This window comes from Dendrobium catenatum, unplaced genomic scaffold, assembly GCF_001605985.2.
Source record: "Dendrobium catenatum unplaced genomic scaffold, ASM160598v2 fragScaff_scaffold_911, whole genome shotgun sequence".
NCBI lineage: Eukaryota > Viridiplantae > Streptophyta > Magnoliopsida > Asparagales > Orchidaceae > Dendrobium > Dendrobium catenatum.
Window position 1 is genome coordinate 12,772 of NW_021319373.1, and position 7,467 is coordinate 20,238.

General features: G+C 32.9%; 1 long non-coding RNA gene across 1 annotated transcript in view; it reads left to right on the forward strand.

Moving 5' to 3' along the window:
• Positions 1-1,457: 1,457 nt before the first annotated feature.
• Positions 1,458-7,467, forward strand: part of LOC114580268 — a 15,869-nt gene continuing 9,859 nt past the window's right edge. Inside the window, exons 1-2 of the long non-coding RNA XR_003701627.1 lie at positions 1,458-3,122; positions 3,618-3,672. This is a non-coding gene — a long non-coding RNA (uncharacterized LOC114580268). The remainder of the gene's footprint in view (positions 3,123-3,617; positions 3,673-7,467) is intronic.

Below are 7,467 nucleotides of genomic sequence, written 5' to 3' on the forward strand. Positions count from 1 at the left end.
GATAAAGGCTTGATGTTGTTGTTGTTGTTGTTGAGACTAATTAAAGGAAGATAGAAAGGGAGAGAGGGGCGGTGGCAAGAGAGGGAAGGCTAGGGATTTATTTTCAAAAAGCAAGGGTGTGATTTTGGAAAGTAGTCATGAGGTGGGGCTTTAGGAATTTCGGCCAAGAGGGGGCTTGGGGGTTTTTGAATTATTTCCAAGAGTGGAGGTTGGTTTTAGGAAATAAATCCAAGGAGGGATTTAATAGGGCTGACAGCAAAGGGGTGGGGATTGGGGAAATTAAATCATGTTTAATGCTTTCCTCATTGGGATTTACTAAATAGGATGTTGGATTTAAAATCCAATCCAAATCAAATTAATTTTGAATTTGATTTTGGAAACTTTCCTAAAATAGATTTAATAATTTAGGAAATATTTTAAATTTCAAATTGGGTGAATTTGAATTCAAAATCTGCCCAAATTATGTCAAGCTAAAATAGGCAATGGAATCCAAAGGGAGAAAGGGGTCTAGGGCCGGCGGCTTGCTAGGGTTCAGGCATGGGGCCGACGGCTAGGTGGGGATGCTTGTGGAGTTCGGTGGGTGAGGGGAAGGGGGTTCGGTGGAGGTGGAAGTTTGGGCAAGGGTGATGGATGGGAAGTAAGGCCGGCGGTGGTGGTGGGAGGAGGAAGGGGAAGAGATAGAAAGTAGAACCACGAACTTGACTCGTCTAGGTTGGTGGGTGATGTGCAATCCTCCCTCTCCTAGGGATCTCACTCCGATTTCTCAAGCTCTCATAAGAACTCAAAAAGATTGTGGAAAATTTTTCATTTAATCATTCATTAACCTTTAGAAGAAGACACGAGGGCTATAAATAGCCACGTACAAAAGACTCAAGAAATAAAAGGACGACAATGCTCCTAGGGCTTACATACGACCTCCTTCATAAAAGGGTAAAAATGAAAAACAAATACACATAATAATAAACGCTACATAACATAATAAAAGAAAACAAATACATGAAATGACTCAAAAATACATAGACTCGATCGTGGCCGTAGATCGACGGCTAGACCTTTGTTTTACTTTCCATGCTCTGATGTCCCCATCAATATTATTAATATAATTCAAGTTGAATGGTTGAAATGGAAGAATGTATTGGGCCTATTGCATGATTAAAATTACCCCTCAAAATTAAGTGAAACTTCTATAAGATGGTGGTGAGACCTGTAATGCTTTATGCTATAGATTGTTGGCCATTAGAAGAGAAGCATAAAATTAAGTATTGTAGAGATGAGAATGCTCAGATGGATGAGTGGCTTTACTCTTGGAGACAAAATGTGAAACGAGTATATACGTGAAAAGGTTGGAGTAGCTCAATGGCAGATAAGATTAGAGAGAGTCTCCTTAGATGGTTTTGTTATATAACAATCGCATAAAACGGAGGCCTTCCGATGACCCGGTTAGGAACATTGATGTATTAGATCTAGCCTATGTTAAGAAAGGTAGAGGTAAACCTAAAAAAAGACTTGGTTATAAAGCATTAGAAATGATCTTTCTTTATTAGATTTTATTAGATTTAAATGTGAATTTGACTCTTAATGGGACACAATGGAGAAGGATTCATGTTGTCATCCTCGCACAGTGGGATAACGGCTTGATGATGATGTGTTGTAATCTTTGTTTAGCTTGTGCTTTCTATATAGAAGAAATAATTGTGATTGTTTTATTTATAACTGAAGATACATAAGAGCTCATTTTTCTTAATATTGATGCAGTGCTTTTTATGATCACCTTGCCGTTGTTGTAAACTAATTGAACTTTGTTTATCGATTTAATTGGAGCTGTGTGACGAGTGGGCAACTACAGTAGTTTAAATCATAATTTACTTGAAGCATTATCATGAAAACTTATCTTCTTGCTGCATTTGCCCTTTTACCTTAATTGAGAGAGTTGTAAATTAAAATCTTTACCTCCCTGAAATTCTAATTATTTGACATGAAAATGGCACCTTGATTCAAAACACCAGTTCAATATTTCCGAATTTGTTCTGTTGAAGCCTTTATTTTTCTTTGATTTCAGTTGGACTTGGCTTATAGTTTTGGGTCTTAATGCTCAAAAAATTATTCATGAAATTTGTGATAACTGTAAGGATATACAACTGCTTACCTTTGTGGTTGGTGATATTGCTATGAGATTATGGTTGCTTTCATATATGTTGTTATGTTTGCTATATGGCGTTAATCATCTTCACATTTTATTGCTTTGTCTTGACATACTATGTTTGCTGCATTAAAAGACGAATATATCGGTATAAATTGTAGGTGCCTTCAGTGAAATAGCTTGCAAATTTGCTGACTATTCTTTGTCGGTATAACAAATACTACACTGATTTCTTGGTAGTTTTGTTTTTGGGTATTTCTTGTATTAGTTTGGCTTGGTAACATCTGACATTAGTTTAGTTTCAGTTATTTTCCTTTTCTTTAAGCTTTTCTATGAATTGCCTTGCGTTGCTAAAATATTCTCTATATGTTTCTACAATGTTATATTTTTCTCTTTATTTTTCTACAATGTTATCTTTCAGAGTAATGCATTTGGTGAATGATCATTTTTGATTTGGGACTTAACTAATTACCTAAAGAACTCTGGTAATTTGCAGATATCCAGTATTTGGCCTACGTTACAGTCTGCTAAAACATGTTAGAAGTAAACATGTCGTGTGTTTATGTATTATTTGATGAAGTACCACTTTCTGTGTAGACACCATGGTTTTGAAAATTCCACTTTATATTGTTGATATACCTTCTATTCTTTCTAAACAGAAATTTTTTATTTGATGAGCCAATTCGTATGTGCAAAAGAACATCAAATATATGCCGAGAGACTAATGTGTTTTTCAGGTGGAAAATAGGATTTCATAGCTACTATAGTTTAGAAATCGAAGTAATTCATTATGATTTCAGAAGGAATGCATGTTCTTTCTTGCTCATGGTGACTCCTAACTTTTTATATAGTTACAAATTCAGTGAATTGAAATATTTTATGAATCGTTACTAACAGGATAAACTCTGCAGTAGTTCTATCTGGAAGATTATTGTGATTCTTTTGTTTGCCAAATTTATGCAATATAAGCCTGTAAAAAAAGGTGAGATTTAAGTGTCTATGTTTTGGTGCTATTTTATGAATTCAGCTATATCTTCTTTTCTTTTTTTGAATAATCATTATGTTCATACATTACAATCCAAGCTGGTTGGTTCACCAATGAATTGGCCTGATTCTTGTTACTTTTTTGATACATCAATAGACTTAGCCGTGCTGTAAACTAGGACCTCATTGCATTCGACACATTTTTTCGGCACACAGGACATAAAATTGCCTGAGGGACATCATCTTGATTAGGTGTTGTTGCATCTCACGGCATTGCAGTTGCCGTGAATGCAAGGAAAACGTAGCTTTTCACTTTAGGATTATTAGTAGTGCTAGCTCGTGTCCTACTTAAATAATTGTGGGCTTTATTCTTTATTTTGAGTGCTTTCCGTAATTTGATGGGTGATGCTTTAGACATTTACACCTTATTCTGGAAGCTTTAGACTACATGATTAGTAAAATTCACTTTTTTTCTCATCCCCTTACCATGCAGAGTCAATAGTGATTTTACCAGAATTTGGGGTGCAGCTTGAAACTCATTATTGGAGGTATGATAATCTTAGAAAGTTTTGCTTTGAGAAATTTGTTTGACATTGAAACATGCCCTTGTGCTGTTAAATGTTTTATTTTCCCACATGTTTTTTAATACTAGTACCTGATAAGATTGCCATATTTTTGTATTCTCTTTCTGCAATTCCTTGTGTTATCTTATTTTCTTTCATGGTAAGTTTGATCTTAAATGATTAACTTTCTGTTGAATGCTGTCTTTGATTTATAGCAATAAATGAATTCTCATTATTGATATTGTCCAGTGTCATTTTTTTTTTTGTGGTGAAAACCTAACTCATTTCCAATAATATGAGGTGTCTATGATCTTTCAGCAAGCTTCATATGCATATAATGCTTCATCAATTCATTGCTCCTCTCATTGTTGCAGCATATCTTATAAGATATTTTAATTGCATGCTTGATACCTTTTTTTCTTACCCCGAATGTAAGGAGTATAATTTTAGTAATAATTGATGTAGTGGTGGGATTGTGGCATTGGATGATCAAGTCATTAAAAAGACTGCATGTTTAAGATATCATGGGGTCTATTGTTTAAAGAAATGGTGAAATATATGAGGATATTATTAGTAGAATTTAAGTTGGATGATTGAAGTGGAGAAATGCATCAGATCTGTTTTGTGATAGAAAAGTATCCATTAAACTTAGTGAAAAATTTATAAGATGGTGGTTATACCTGCACTATTTTATGGTGTTTACAATATGGGCCATTAAAAGAGAAGCATAGAATTAAGGTAAGTATTGCAGAGATGAGGATGCTTAGGTGGATGAGTGGCTTTACACTTAGAGACAAAATGCAAAACGAGTATATACGTGACAAGGTTGGAGTAGCCCCAATGACAGATAAGATTAGAGGGAGTCGGCTCAGATGGTTTGGTCACATAAAATGTCGGCCTTCCGATGACCTTGTTAGGTGACTTGATGTATTATATTCGGCCTAATTAAGAAAGGTAAAGGTAGACCTAAAAAATTAGTTAGAAAGTATTAAAAAATGATTTTTTTTTAAGATTTAAATTAGAATTTAATTCTTAATAAGACATAATGAAGAAACAATGATTCATATGATTGACCTCACGTAGTGGGATAATAATTAGTTGTTGTTGTTGCTGCTTTGATGTCTTTTTTTATTTTTTAGTTTTTTTTGAGAATGAATGATTGCTTTCTTTCATAGCTTTTTTATTGCAAGTTGCAACTTCAACCTCCTGAACGAAACCTCCATAAGTAGATACTTTAGAAAGTCCCTCCTATCAAATGCTATAATCATTTGTATGATATGCCAGACAAGTACAACTTGATATGGATTCTCACATAGAGACACAAATTCAATAAATGGAATTAATGTGGAAGGAACACAGAGAATGGGCTTGCATAAACTAGAACTAACATTTCACAATGAATTCAAGACGAAGGAATAGAGGGGGATTCATAAATTCGACTATAAACAATTGAGGTCAGGCTAATAATTATGATAGAATATATGTGCGCACGTATTTTCGAATGCCATCTACAAGTTTGGAATCACCTTTTACAAAAGAGTGTTATTTTGTACATTATGCAATGACAGATGTTGTTTAAAAGTGAAAAGATTCTTTGACAGTCCAAAAAATGATACTCAGGAAAAGATCTCAATGCACAAACAGTATAGAATATCTATTAAAGCAAACTACAGCCTTGATACAATAGATTTTTGAGGAAATTTGTTTGCACTATATCTTCTCGCTTTATCTTTTATTTATCACCTTATTGTGAAAAAATTCCTTTCTTTCGCATGTAATTCTTTATCATTTTTTAATGGTTTCGAAGAAAGGGAGTGTGTTTCAACCTTGTCTTTCTACTCAAATATTTGCAAGTAGAACGTCTGAAGCCGCAAAGGATACTTAATTCTTCATTGTTCTGCAGACATATTGTATACTAATCATCATGAATAACTGCTAAAAAATGATTATGCTTGTCTCTTTCATCATCCAATTGGATCAATCTGTTGAAAAGCAAAGGTGAATAATATTTTATTTTTTTTATCCAACAGGATATTCCTTAGCTATCAGTCTAGAATTGGAAGAAAGCTAACGAAAACCAGGCGATAAGTAGCCCAATAAAGAATTAAAAATATGAATGAAATTAACATAATCATTTATAAGAAATTGGAGAATGAATGAAATTAACATAATCTTAACATTGTAGTTGCCAGGTCCTAAGTCCTTGATGAGAGAAGTGGAGGGTTGCGTTAGGTAGCCGACAGCCAACATAAAACTTATTAATAAACATGACATGAATCCTTTAAAAAATTATGTTAATGTTAGGGTGTCTCCTGGAAGCGATGCGTTGTATGACCTAAATACAACGACAAGTGTGCAAGGGTCGCTGCACCGGCACCCGGGTGCAGTGTTAAATAGACAAGGGTTCCCACATCAAGGACGGATGTGGGAAAATATGCTAGTCAATTAAATTAAAATTAGGATAGGAACTAGGAATATAGACTCCCTTATAGAAAAATTAATGGAATTAATAGATATTATGATTCATAGGAAGATAAATATTTTGTGCGTTCAGGAAACTAAATGGATTGGAGAGAAGGCTAAGGAAATTGATAGTTTATGATATAAATTATGATATTCGGATAGGAGTCATACTAGAAATGATGTAGGTGTGATTATATATAAGAGTTTGAAGGATAATATTATAAAAATTATTAAAATTGAAGATAGAGTTATATTTTTAAAGATTGTTGTTGATGCTAAGATTGTTAATATTATAAGTGCTTATGCTTCTCAAGTAGTTTTGGATATGAGTTCAAAATTAAAATTTTGGAATGACTTAGAAAAATTAATACAAAAGATATCTCTTGAAGAAAGAGTTTTTATTTGAGGAGATTTAAATGGATATGTTGGTAGAGAGGTAGATGATTATAAAAGCATTCATGGTGGCCATGAATTTAGAACGACAAATGAAGGTGATAAGACCATACTAGATTTTTCTTTAGCTTATGATTTTTTAATAGCTAATACCTTATTTAAGAAAAGAGATGAACATCTTATCACTTATAAAATGGAAATAGTAAAACGCAGGTTGATTATTTTCTTATAAAAAATTAGATCATTTAGATGACAAAGATTATAAAGTTATTCCGAGTAAAAATTTATGTATCCAACATCGATTATTAGTTTTGGACTTTAAGATAAATTGACAACAACAACAACAACAACATCAAGCCTTTATCCCACTACGTGGGGTCGGCTACATGAATACTTTAAGATAAATTGACAGAAAATAAAAAATAAAGTAAAACAATTTTCTAGGATTAGATGGGGGCATTTAAAGAATATTAATAAAAATATTTTTGAGAGTAAGATTTTAGATTTAAGATTTTATCTGTGCATGAGGATGCTAATGTTATGTGGGAAAAAATGTCTAGTGATATTAAGATTATTCTAAAAGATATGCTTGGAGTTTCGAAGGAAAAATTTTTAATAGTAAAAATAGTTGGTGGAATTCAAATGTGCAAGAAAAGATAAAAAAATAAGAAGATTAGTTATAAAAAATGGTTTAGATATAAAAATTCTTATAATTATGAAAGATATAAAGAGGTAAGGAATCTAAGAAAGTTATTTGCGATGCAAAGAGCTTAACTTTTAATGATTTATATAATAGATTAGATACTAAGGAGGGAGAAAGATATATGTATAAGTTAGCTAAACAAAGAGATAAATTTGGTAAGGATTTAGTTCAAGTGAAGTGTATTAAGAATACAACAACAACAACAACAACAACATCAAGCC